Source organism: Jaculus jaculus, chromosome 2 (genome assembly GCF_020740685.1).
Source record: "Jaculus jaculus isolate mJacJac1 chromosome 2, mJacJac1.mat.Y.cur, whole genome shotgun sequence".
Taxonomy (NCBI): domain Eukaryota; kingdom Metazoa; phylum Chordata; class Mammalia; order Rodentia; family Dipodidae; genus Jaculus; species Jaculus jaculus.
Window position 1 is genome coordinate 115,764,042 of NC_059103.1, and position 14,248 is coordinate 115,778,289.

Consider the following 14,248-nt stretch of genomic DNA (forward strand, 5'->3'; position numbering starts at 1 on the left):
CCGCTAAACACCCAGCACCACAAGCAAACACAGCCAGAGCTCAAATTCTCTGCATAAATCAGATCTGCCCACAAATACACCTTAGGGCTGTACCCCAGGTTCCACCCCCAGTGACATCTCCTCCAGCAGGGCAGCTGGAGAAAACTTTACTAAAACATCTGAGTCTGTAGGGGCACATACATTCAAACAACCACAGTCATTCTAGGCTAATGTTCTCAGGAATATCAGCCCTGTTCATCCTGGCCTAATGTTCTCAGGAATGAGAGCTCCTCTTTTTTCCAATATTTGTTTTTAATTCTTTTTCTAATATTTTGTTCATTATTTCCAGGGGGTATAGGCACACTAGGACCTATCTTATTGCTACTGCAAACAAACTCCAGATGCATGTTCTACTTTGTGCATCTAGGTTTATGTGGGCACTAGGGAATTAAACCCAGGCTGTCAGGTAACATTACCCTCTGAGCCATCACTCCAGCCTGATTAAAAAAAAAAAAAGTTTTAATTTTTATTTATTTACTTATCTGAAAGAGAGAATGGGGAATGGGTGTGCCAGGGCACCCAGCCACTTCAGCAGAACTCCAAACACATGCACCACCTTGAGCATTTGACTTACATGGGTCCTGGGGAATTGAACCTGGGTCCTTTGGCTGTGCAAGCAAGCGCCTTAATAGGTAAGCCAACTTTCTAACCTAAACCCCATCTTTTTAATATATGTTTTACAAAGAAGAGTAGCTTTTTGCTTTATTCTTACTCCGTGCATTCTCATTTTTATTTATTTTTTATTTTCTAATTGACAACTTCCATAATTATAAATAATATCCCATGGTAATTCTCTCCCTCCCCCCCCATTTTCCCCTTGGAAACTCCATTCCCCATCATATACCTTCCCCCTCTCAATCAATCTCTCTTTTATTTTGATGTCATCATCTTTTCCTCCATTCTCATATTAATGCTTAATCATTAACATGTGCTAAACATCTAGCTGCTTCCATTATTTCAGCTACCAAAATTAACTTGTTCTCATGAGTTTGGTAGTCTTTATCATTGTTTTTTTTAAAAAAAAAACAAAAACAAAAAAACTTTAGCCAGGCGTGGTGGCACATGCCTTTAATCCCAGCACTTGGGAGGCAGAGGTAGGAGGATCACTGTGAGTTTGAGGCCACCCGGAGACTGCAGAGTGAGTTCCAAGTCAGCCTGGACTAGAGTGAGACCCTACCTCGAAAAAATAACAACAAAAAAAGACTTTAAAAAATAGTTTATTTATTTATTTGAGACAGAGAGAGAGAGAGAGGAAGAGGCAGGTATAGAGAGAGAAAGAGAGAATTGGCATACCAGGGCCTCTAGCCACTACAAACGAACTCCAGATGCATGTGCCCCCTTGTGCAAATGGCTTACGTGGGTTCTGGGGAATCACACCAGGGTCCTTAGGCTTTGCAGGCAAATGCCTTAACCGCTAAGCCATTTCCTCAGCCCTATCATTTTTTTTTATTTTTATTAAAATTTTATTAAATTTTTTATTAATTTTTTTCAGATTTATTTTTACTTATTTATTAGGGAGAGAAAGAAAGAAAGAAAAAGAGAGAGAGAATGGGCATGCCAGGGCCTGTAGCCACTGCAAACAAACTCTAGATGCATGTGCCACCATATGCATCTGGCTTACGTGGGACCTGAAGGATTGAACCTGGGTCCTTAGGCTTCACAGGCAAGCGCCTTAACCATTAAGCAATCTCTCTAGCCCTATCATTGTTTTTTAAATATTTTATTTTTTAATTTATTTCTTTTTTTAAAAAAAACTGCTTTTTGGGTTTTTTGAGGTCTCACTGTGGGTCAGGCTGACCTGGAATTTACTATGTAGTCTCAGGAGGGCGAACTCACAGTGATCATCCTCCTACCTCTGCTCCTTTTTTTTTGTTCATTTTTTATTTATTTATTTGAGAGCAACAGACACAGAGAGAAAGACAGATAGAGGGAGAGAGAGAGAATGGGCGCGCCAGGGCTTCCAGCCTCTGCAAACGAACTCCAGACGCGTGCGCCCCCTTGTGCATCTGGCTAACGTGGGACCTGGGGAACCGAGCCTCGAACCGGGGTCCTTAGGCTTCACAGGCAAGCGCTTAACTGCTAAGCCATCTCTCCAGCCCATCTGCTCCTTTTTTTTGAGGTAGGGTCTTACTCTATCCCAGGATGACCTAGAAAATTCACTATGGAGTCTCAGGATGGCCTCGAACTCACGGCAATCCTACCTCTGCCTCCCAAGTGCTGATATTAAAGGCGTGTACCACCACGCCCGGCTCCTACCTCTGCTTCCTAAGTCCTGGGATTCAAGGCATGCACCACCACCCCCAGCTAAAATTAAATATTTTATTTATTTATTTAAGAGAGAGACAGAGAGAGGGAGAGAGAATGAGTGTGTCAGGGCCTCTAGTCATTGCAAATGAACTTCAGACAGATGCACCACCTTGTGCATTTGGCTTACATGGGTACTGGGGAATCAAATCCAGATCCTTTGACTTTGCAGGCAAGTGCCTTAACTGCTAAGTCATTTCTTCAGCCCTGTTTTATCTTATTTAATTCTTTTTTTTAAAAAAAAAACTTTATTTATTTATTTATTTGAGAGAGATAGAGAAAGAGGCAGAGAGAGGGAAAAAGAGAACGAGTGCTCCAGGACCTCCAGCCATTGCAAACAAACTCCAGACACATGAGCCCTCTTATGCATCTGGCTTACATGGGTCCTGGGGAGTCAAAGCAAGGTACTTTGGGCTTGCAGGCAAACGCCTTAGCCACTAAGCCATCTCTTCAGCACTTTATTTATTATTATTATTATTATTATTATCATTATTATTATTACTAGAGGTAGGGTTTCACTCTAGCCCAGGCAGACCTGGATGGAATTCACTATGTAGTCTCAGGGTGGCCTTGGACTCATGGCAATCCTTCTACATCTGCCTCCCAAGTGCTAGTATTAAAGGCATGTCTGGGCTGGAGAGATGGCTTAGTGGTTGAGCGCTTGCCTGTAAAGCCTAAGAACCCCGGTTCGAGGCTCGGTTCCCCAGGTCCCACGTTAGCCAAATGCACAAGGGGGCTCACGTGTCTGGAGTTCGTTTGCAGAGGCTGGAAGCCCTGGCGCGCCCATTCTCTCTCTCTCCCTCTATCTGTCTTTCTCTCTGTGTCTGTCGCTCTCAAATAAATAAATTAATTAATTAATTTTTAAAAAAGATATGTTATTTAAAAAAAAAAAGGCATGTGTGCCCAGCTTTTTAAAATATTTTATATTTACTTGAAGTGGCAGGGGGAGAGGCTGATAGAGACTGGGCATGCCAGGGTCTTCAGCAACTGTAAAGGAACTCCAGACACATGTGCCACCTTGAGCAAGTGGCTTATGTGGGTCCTAGGGAATTGAACCTGGGACCTTTGGCTTTGTAGGCAAATTCCCTAACCACTAAGCAATCTCTCCAGCCCCTCCAGCCTTTTGTTTGTTTGTTTTTGTTTTTCAAAGTAGGGTTTCACTCTAGCTCAGGCTGACCTGGAATTCACTATGTGGTCTCAGGCTAGCGTCAAACTCACGGAGATCCTCCTACCTCTGCCTCCCGAGTGCTGAGGTTAAAGGCATGTGCCACCGCACATGGCTCCTTTTTCTTTTTAAATAAATAACAACTTGCATGATTACAAACAATATCCCATGGTAATTCCCTCCCCCACCCCCCACATTCCCCTTTGAATCTCACCTCTCCATCATATCCCCTCCCCCTCTCAATCAGTCTCTCTTTTATTTTGATGTCATCATCTTTTCCTCCTATTATGATGGTCTTGTGTAGGTAGTGTCGGACACTGTGAGGTCATGGATATCCAGGCCATTTTGTGTCTATGGGGAGCACATTGTAAGGAGTCCTACCCTTCCTTTGGCTCTTACATTCTTTCTGCCATCTCTTCCTCAATGGACACTGAGCCTTTGAAGGTGTTATAGAGATATCGCAATGCTGAGCACTCCTGTCACTTCTTCCCAGCACCATGATGTCTTCTGACTTATCCCAAGGTCACTGCCATCTGAAAAGAGAAAGTTCTCTACCAAAAGTGAGAGTAGCATTAATATATGGGTATAAATATTAAGAGAAGTGCTTACTGGGCGGTTTGATGAGCATAGTATATACATTTAGCCAGACAGCGCAGATGTTACACTTCTAGGGCTCATGACTACTCCTGTTGTAGGTTTTCAGTATCAGGGATGTATTCCCTCCCATGGAGCAGGCCTTCAGTCCAATTAGAGGGCAGTCCATTTCCCCCAAACAGACGTGCCACTATTGCACCCACTGGCGGCCAAACATGAGGCTCATAGTGTCCACTGTTGAATATCTTTACTGTTAATTTCTCTCTCTCCACCTTCAGCTGCATGCATTGTGGCTATTTCCATCTTTCTGTCAGCTGGTCTACATGGAGGATGTTTTCAGCTCAGTTCCAGCAGAATTTCTCAGTGATCATGCAGCCCAAGTATGTGCAATCTTCAGCAATAGGGTCTTACCATCTCTTCCTGGTAGGAAACCAAGGGCCTTGGCAATGGCCTATAATGTTTTGGGGATATCAGGGACCTCCCTGGCCAACAACTCCTTGGAAGATATCCCATCCCTGGCACTGAAATTTTTCTAGTAACAATCAATGGCTTCAGTGTATTCCATTGTCCAAAAGAGTAGGTTTCCATATGATTTATTTACATCCTGTTAGGTTTTGATTAGCCTCCCTCCATCTTTCCTTTACTCAGTCTCTTCCCTTGACCTCACTTAGGCCTTTTCACCCCCATTAATCTATTCTTCTACTTACAAATATACAATACCATCCTATTAAGTCCCCTTCTCCCTTCCTTTCTAATTACCTTTATATCTCCTTTCTAGCTTCTTAGCCGCTGCAACTGAGGTTCCTTCCTACTCACACAGAAGTTCAATCATCTATAGCTAGGATCCACATATGAGAGAGAACATGTAACATTTGGCTTTCTGGGCCTGGGTTACCTCACTTAGTATAATCCTTTCCAGATCCATGCATTTTTTTCTGCAAATTTCATAACTTCATTTTTCTTTACCGCTGAGTAGAACTCCATTGTATAAATGTGCCACATCTTCATTATCCACTCATCAGTTGAGGGACATCTAGGCTGGTTCCATTTCCCAGCTATTGTGAATAGAGTAGCAATAAACATGGTTGAGCAAGTATCTCTAAGGTAATGAGATAAGTCCTTAGGGTATATGCCTAGGAGTGCTATAGCTGGGTAATATGGTAGATCTATTTTTTAGCTGTCTCAGGAACCTCACTGATTTCCACAGTGGCTGGACCAGATTGCATTCCCACCAACAGTGTAGAAGGGCTCCTGTTTTTCTGCATCCTGACCAGCATTTATGGTCATTTGTTTTCATGGTGCTAGCCAATCTGACAGGAGTGAGATGGAATCTCAACATAGTTTTAATCTGCATTTCCCTGATGACTAGGGATGTTGAAAATATTTTAGATGTTTATATGCCATCCAAATTTCTTCTTTTGAGAACTCTTTATTTAGTTCCATAGCCCCCCTTTTTTTTGACTGAGGATTTTGCCTGGGTAAATATTTATTTCATGACATTCTGTTCAACTCTACTTTTTGGTTCACCAGTTAAACTCTTCATTATCAATTGCCTGAAAAATGCAACCACCACTGAGATGACAAATAAAACGCTGCGCAACAGCATGACAAACACAACCTGGAACGGTGAGGGCACCTTCTCTGTTATCAGCCCCAGGGCCCACTGTCAGCGCTCCCACCATACCCTGCCTCCTCACAGAGAGGTGGGGCCCAACCATACAGGCAATGACTGTTCTTTTTCTGGTTGCAAATGCCTCGGCTGTTGCACTTCTTAGACAAATAGTCAAACTTTAGGATGGAATATTCACACACGTCCTGTTCACACACACTTTGTTTGGGCCACAGGAGGTACCATCATTTATCATCATTTATCACCCCAGTGTCAGGTATTGCCTGGGTGTTCATAGCTAAGCGATAGGCTGTACCCCAGCACATGACATTATCTGCCATGGAGATGAGAATAGAGTGATCTGGCAAATCAGGAAGGGTCTTAACATTTACACACTGTAGTCTGCCACACATGATGTTTGCCTGAGTGCACTGTTTGGAAATAGAAACTCTGTGGACCTCACAGTTACCATACTGATCACCTATTTTTTTTTTTAATATTCTTATTTATTTATTTGACAGTGACAGAGAGAGAGGGGGAGAGAGAGAGACAGAGAGAGAGAGAATGGGCACACCAGGGCTTCCAGCCACCTCAAACGAACTCCAGACGTGTGCGCCCCCTTGTGCATCTGGCTAACGTGGGTCCTGGGGAATCAAGCCTCGAACCGGGGTCCTTAGGCTTCACAGGCAAGCGCTTAACCGCTAAGCCATCTCTCCAGCCCCTGATCACCTATTACATTAAGTGCCTTGTAGCCTCGATGAGGAGCCTCCTTGGCATCTGGTCCAAAGACACTTCAGCATTGCATATATCTGGATCTGCACCCCTTATTGAAAAAAAGGCCTTTGTCCTTGAAATGAGTCCCATCCTGCTTGTAATTGTCGCCAGGACAGAGATTTGAGGTCCCATTGCAATACTCTGCAAGGTCACACTCATTTTCTTCCTGCCTACACACATATCCAGATGGAAAAAACTGACACTGGTGACAGCAAAGCCCAAAGGAGCAGTTGCCACCTGGTTTCAGTCTACAACCCAGTCCACAGCACCGCTCTTTTTTATAATCCTCTTTTGAACCACAATCACATTCCTTGTTGTCTTCCCCAATCTTGTTCCTACATCTCTTAATCACATAACCGAATCCTGGAGGGTCATCTAAACACTCGGCGGCTATACGGATGTAATTGTAATAATACTCATAACTACAGTAATGAAATCCACTCGGTCCTGTGCCCATGATGCAGGTCCTCTTGCCCCTGCACTGGCAGTATGGCCCATGGGGGTGCATCCCCAGAGCATAGCCCCCCCTTTTTTGTGAGATAGGGTCTCACTCTAGCTCAAGCTGACCTGGGATTCATTATGGAGTCTCAGGGTGGCCTTGAACTCATGGCGATCCTCCTACCTCCCGAGTGCTGGGATTAAAGGCATGCGCCGCTACGCCTGGCTATAGCCCATTTTTTAATTGGGTTGTTTGATTTCTTATTATTTATTTTCCTGAGTTCTTTGTATGTCCTAGATAGTAATCCTCTATCAGATATATAGCTGGCAAAGATTTTCTCCCATTCCATAGGTTGCCTTTTTGCTCTATTCACAGTGTCCTTTGCCATACAAAAACTTTGTAATTTCATGAGGTCCCAGCGGTTAACCTGTTGCTTTATTGCCTGAGCAATGGGGGTTATATTCAGAAAGTCTTTGCCAAGACCAATATGTTGAAGGGTTTCCCCTACTTTTTCCTCCAGCAGTTTCAGAGTTTAAGGTCTGATATTAAGATCTTTGATCCATTTGGATTTAATTCTTGTTCATGAAGAGAGATAAGGACATATTTTCATCCGTCTACAGATACATATCCAGTTTTCCCATCATAATATACTGAGGAGGCTGTCTTTTCTCCAGTGAGTATTTTTGGCATTTTTGTCAAATATCAGATTGCTATAGCTACCTGGGCTTACATCTGGGTCCTCTATTCTGTTCCACTGATCTACATGTCTGTTTTTGTGCCAGTACCATGCTGTTTTTGTTACTATGGCTCTGTAGTATAGGATAAAACCAGGTATGGTGATACCACCAGCCTTACTTTTGCTGCTCAATATGTTTTAGATATTCGAGATTTTTGTGCTTCTATTGCAGTCAGGTTTGCATTGCTGATAGAAGTCACCCAACCAAGAGCAGCTTCTGGGAAAAAGAGGTTTATTTTGGCTTAAAGGCTCAAAGGGAAGCTCCACAGTGGCAGGGGAAAACACTGGCATGAGCAGAGGGTGGATATCACCCCCTGGCAACATAAGGTGGACAATAGTAACAGGAGAGTGTGCCAAACACTGGCAAGAGGAAACTGGCTATAACACCCATAAGCCCATCCCCAACAATATACTGCCTCCAGGAGGCATAAATTCCCAAATCTCCACCAGCTGGTGATCTAGCATTCAGAACACCTAAGTTTATGGGGGACTTTTGAATCAAACAACCACATTCCGCCACTAGCCCCCATAAACTGATAAACGTTCATGATGTAAAATGCAATGCATTCTTTTAACTTTAAAAGTCCCCATAATTTTTATCAATCCCAATGATGTTCAAACATCCCCATAGTCCAAGATCTTTTAACTCAGCCATGATACCAAAAAATAACCTCAAAAAAACCCATAATGGAGCCGGGCATGGTGGTGCACGCCTTTAATCCCAGCACTGGGGAGGCAAGGTAGGAGGATTGCTGTGAGTTCAAGGCCACCCTGAGATGACATAGTGAATTACAGGTCAGCCTGAGCTAGAGTGAGACTCTGCCTCAAAAACAAAAACAAACCATAATGGCACAGAATAAACATTCACACTACAAAACATGGCATTGGGCATAGCAAAGAAACATTCAACCTATAAAAGATTTAAAACAGCCAGAGCAAACATCAAACTCTGTAGCTTCAAGTCCAACAACTCTAGTTAGTGACAAATCTCCAAGTCCAATAATTCTAAGGAGCAACAAGTCTCTGGCATTTCAATTCTGCCTCCAGCTAGGCTACTCACAGTCCTGGAAAACTTCATTGGACTGACAGCTTTCCTCAGCAGCCATCTCATGGTCCCGAAATCTCCACTACAATCCACAGTTCATTCTCATGGCCCCATGGGGTCTCCATGCAGGCATCCAGCAAACCTGCTTCACACTGCCCATGGCCAGTTTCAAAACACAAGGCCGTGTGGCAAACTCAATGACCGTCTCTTTCCTGCACTTTTTCTTATTTTTTAAAATATATTTTATTTATTTATTTGAGAGTAAGATGGAGAGAATGGGTGTGCCAGGGCCTCCAGCCACTGCAAACGAACTTCAGATGCATGTGCTTCCTTGTGCATCTGGTTTACGTGGGTCCTGGGGAATCAAACTGAGATCCTTTGGCTTTGCAGGCAGATGCCTTAACAGCTAAGCCATTTCTCCAGCCCCCTTTCCTGCACTTCTTATTCTCCACAATATCTGGTAGGGTGCCAACTTGTTAATCCAGGGGGGAATAAAGCAGACTTTGAAGAATAGGACATTCAGCCTCCTTCAAAAGAGTCTACATTCTTCATATTGCCTCAGTGCAGGTCAGCTAACCCAATCTTAAAGGTTGTAATCTTCAAACAATTTGCATTTTAATGGGCAGTAATTTAGGCCCAAAGATTTCATTTTTTCTTTGCAATATCACTCTGCTCACTCCAGTTCATTTCTATGCAAAGAAACCCTGCACAATTTCTCAGGACATGGGCATACGAGCAAGCTTCTCACTCAAACTGCCAGCTCAGTCCAAGCAAAGCTCATACTCTCATAAGCCAAACCTCACAGTCCATAGTTCTTACTGCATTCAGGTCTTGCAGCTTAGACCAGAATAGTCCATCAAGCTGTACTTACAGCACTGCAAGGCATCTCTTATGCCAAGGTTTCAACTCCTTCCACATTCCTCTTGAAAATCAGCTCCAAAAGGTCAAAGCCACACAGTCAGGTATTTAGCAACAACCCCACTCCTGGTACCACTTTACTGTTGCAGTCAGGTTTGCATTGCTAGTAGAAATTACCCAACCAAGAACAGCTTCTGGGAAAAAGAGGTTTATTTGGGCTTAAAGGTTCAAGTGGAAGCTCCACAATGGAATGGCAGGGGAAAACATGAGCAGAGGGTGGACATCATCCCCTGGCCAACATAAAGTGGACAATAGCAACAGGAGAGTGTGCCAAACACTGGCAAGGGGAACTGGCTATATCACCCTTAACCCCTCCCCCAACAATGCACTGCCTCCAGGAGGCGTTAATCCCCAAATCTCCACCAGCTGGTCATCTAGCGTTCAGAACACCTAAGTTTATGGAGGATTCCTGAATCAAACCACCACAGCTTCCAAATTAATTTTTGGATTGTTTTTTTTTCTACTTCTGTGAAGAATGCCATTGGAATTTTGATGGGGATTGCATTAAATGTGTAGGCTGCTTTTGGTAAGATTTCCATTTTCACAATATTGATTCTCCCAATCCAAGAACAAGGGATGTTTTTCCATTTCCTAGTGTCTTCTGAAATTTCTCGCTTGAGTGTTTTAAAGTTTTCATGGTAGAGATCTTTCACTTCCTTAGTTAGGTTTATTTCAAGGTACTTTTTTTTTTAAATTCAATTGTGAATGGAAGTGATTCTCTAATTTCATCCTCTGTGTTTGTTGTTAGCATATAGGAAAGCTACTGATTTCTGTGTATTTATTTTGTATCCTGCTACATGGCTATAGGTGTTTATCAGCTCTAACAGTTTGTTGGTAGTCTTTAGAGTCCTTTATGTACCGAATCATGTCATCTTCAAATAATGATAACTTGATATCTTCCTTTCCAATTTGTATCCCTTTAATGTGTGTTTCTGGCCTTATTGCTATGGCTAAGACTTCCAGTACTATATTAAATAAAAGTGGGAACATAGTTTTGTGTTTTTTGTTTAATTCTGATATAACCAGAATTTAACTCACTGGCTGTTCCCCTTCTTTGTTGCTTTTTGGGGGGAGCGGTGTTTTTGTTTTTGTTTTTGTTTTTGAGGTATGGTTTTCTTCTAGGACAGGCTGACCTAGAATTCACTATGTAGTCTCAGGGTGGCCTCAAACTCATGGCAATCTTCCTACCTCTGCCTCCTGAATGCTGGGATTAAAGGCATGTGCCACTATAAAGGTTTTTTTTCTGTTTTTGTTTGTTTTTTAATTCTTTTTTTTTTCTTTTTCTTTTTGGTTTTTCAAGGTAGGGTCTCACTATAGCCCAGGCTGACCTGGAATTCACTGTGGAGTCTCAGGGTGGCCTCGAACTCACGGCAATCCTCCTACCTCTGCCTCCCAAGTGCTGGGATTAAAGGCGTGTGCCACCACACCCAGCTTGTTTTTTAATTCTTATTTGTTTGAGAGAGAGAAAGAGGCAGAGAGAGAGAGAGAGAGAGAGAGAGAGAGAGAGAGAGAGAGATGGGTGTGCCAGGGCCTTTAGTCACTATAAATGAACTCCAGATTCATGTGCCACCCTGTGCATCTGGCTTATATGCATCCTGGAGAATCAAACCTGGGTCTTTTGGCTTTGCGGTCAAGCACCTTAACCTCTAAGCCATCCCTTCAGCCCCTTGTATAAAGATTGTTAGCTACGTTATTTATGATAGCCAAAAGTGGAAAGGTCTCAAATGTCCACTGTCAGAAGAGAAAATAAGTGAAACTTAGTCTATTCATCTAATAGAATACTGTTTCACATTGGAGAGGAAGGAACTACAGACATATGCAACAGAATGAATCAATCTTAAGAACATTATGCAATCTCAAAGGTATTATTATTTTTTAAATTTTATTTATTTATTAGAAACACAAAAAAGAGGGAGAGTGAGAGAGAGAGAATGGGCATACCAGGGCCTCTTGCCACTGAAAATGAACTCCAGATGCAAGTGTCACCTTGTGCATCTGGCTCATGTGGGTCCTGGAGAATTGAACCTGGGTCCTTTGGCTTTGCAGGATAATGTCTTAACCACTGAACAGTTCCTTCATCCCCTCAAGTATATTATGTGTGAGGGCTGGAGAGATGGCTTAAAGGTTAAGGCACTTTCCTGCAAAGCCTAATTACCTGGGTTCAATTCCCCAGTACCCATGTAAAACCAGATGCACAAAGTGGTGCATATATCTGGAGCTCCTTTGCAGCACCTAGAGGCCCTGGTGTTCTCTCTTTCCCCTTACACATGAATAAATAAAATTAAAAGAAGAATATTATGTATGAAAAAAGCCAGACACAAAAAAATGATTGCAATAAGGGCCAACCTAGATGAAGATGAAACAAAATAATTTCTTGTGATATCAAAAATCAGAATTGCTGGAGCCAGGCGTGGTGGCGCACGCCTTTAATCCCAGCACTTGGGAGGCAGAGGTAGGTGGATCGCTTTGAGTTCGAGGCCACTCTGAGACTACATAGTGAATTCCAGGTCAGTCTGGGCTAGAGTAAGACCCTATCTCAAAATATATATATCAGAATTGCCTAGAGGGGGGAGCAGTCCAGAATTATGGGTTATCTGTGGCAGGGCTTGGGAAGGAGGTCAGCTACTTTCTAAACAAATGGATGTATAGGAAAGTTTTCCATTACTGTGACCAACTCCTGTGAAATAAAAGGATGTCTATAGCCCCAGCACTTGGGAATATGAAATAGCAGGATCATGAGTTAAGACCTACACAGCAAGGGTCCATCTCAAAAACATGAAAAAAGGTTGGAGAGATGGCGTAGTGGTTAAAATGCTTTCCTGTAAAGCCTAAGGCACCAGGTTTGACTCTCCGGGGCCCATGTAAGCCAGACGCACAAGTTGATGCCGGTGTGCAAGGTTGTGTGTACATGTGCACGAGGTAGTGCACACATCTGGTTTCTCTCTCTGTCTCACTCATAAGAAATTTACCAAAAACACATAAAAATAAGTAAAAAATAAAGAAAGGAAAGATTTGATTTAGTTCGTGGCTTTTGTAGCTTTAGAGGTTTCAGTCCCAGTTATAGAGGGAGAGAGAGAATGAAAGAAAGGGGAAGGAAAGAGAAGGGAGGGAAGGAAGGAAAAATGGAGGGAGACAGGAAAGAAGGAAGGAAAGAAGGAGAAGAGAAAAGGGCCCAGGCCCAGAAAGCCAAGCGCCACATGTTCTCCCTCATATGTGGATCCTAGCTACAGATGATTGGGCTTCTGCGTGAGAATGAAAATACTTAGTAGCAGAGGCCAGTAAGTTAAAAAGGAGATATAAAGGGAAGAGAAAGGAAGGGAGGAGGATACTTAATAGGTTGATATTGTATATATGTAAGTACAATGATTGAGATGGGGAGGTAATATGATGGAGAATGGAATTTCAAATGGGAAAGTGTAGGGGTGGGGAGGGAGGGAATTACCATGGGATATATTTTGTAATCATGGAAAATGTTAATAAAAATTTAAAAAAATACAAAAAAAAAAAAAAAGAGAAAAGGGGGCTGTGTTCTCAATGTGCTCTTCAGGGACAATGACATAACCCCTCCTACTCTTTCTATCACCTCCCAATACCCCATAGGTTTTGTACACAGCTTTTGGGGAACATTTCAGATCATAACCACAATAGCTAGTAATGACTGTGTATTGGCATGCTTGTAGAACCCCAGGGGAGCCGTCATCATAAAGGGGGTTCACATCCATTACTGGACTCTTCTCTGTGTACCTCTCCTGAGCACCCAGAACAAAGACTGGGGTCAGGGTAGAAGAAAGTCTTCTAGGGCATACAGGCTGGGGAAAAGAGGGGCAAGGCACAGGGAAGTTCAGACACTTGCTCTTAGGAGGACAAGACTAAAAGGGATGAATGGGGGAAGTGGGGTGCAGAGATGGCTTAGTGGTTAAAGGCACTTTTGTGCAAAATCTAAGGAGTCAGGCTCAATTCTCCAGGATCCACGTAAGCCAGATCCACAAGGTGGCACATGCATATGGAGTTTGTTTGCAGTGGCTGGAGGCCCTGGTGTGTCCATTCTCAATCTGCCCCCCCTCCCCACCTCTTCTCTCTCAAATATATATACACATACATATGTATTAAGGTTTGGTTTTTCAAGGTAGGATTTCACTCTAGCCGAGGCTGATCTGGAATTCACTATGCCTTCTCAGGGTAGCCTTGAATTTAAGGCAATCCTCCTACCTCTGCCTCCCAAGTGCTGGGATTAAAGGCATGCATCATCACATCTGGCTCTTTCCAATTTTTTTTTTAATTTTTATTAACATTTTCCATGATTATAAAAAAATATCCCATGGTAATTCCCTCCCTCCCCCCTGACACTTTCCCCTTTGAAATTCCAATCTCCACCATATTACCTCCCCATTTTTTGGTTTTTCAAAGTAGGGTTTCACTCTGGTCCAGGCTGACCTGGAATTAACAATGTAGTCTTAAGGTGGCCTCGAACTTGTGGCAATCCTCCTACCTCTGCCTCCCGAGGGCTAGGATTAAAGACATGCACCACCACGCCCGGCCTTCATCCCTTTCATTAAGAAAAATGTTATTTATTTTTATTTTTATTTATTTTTATTTATTTATTTGAGAGTGACAGACACAGAGAG

The 14,248-nt window shown here is 42.9% G+C and overlaps 1 pseudogene; it reads right to left on the reverse strand.

Moving 5' to 3' along the window:
- Positions 1 to 5,588: 5,588 nt before the first annotated feature.
- On the reverse strand, positions 5,589 to 6,993 carry LOC123458687 (annotated as a pseudogene).
- Positions 6,994 to 14,248: the final 7,255 nt, after the last annotated feature.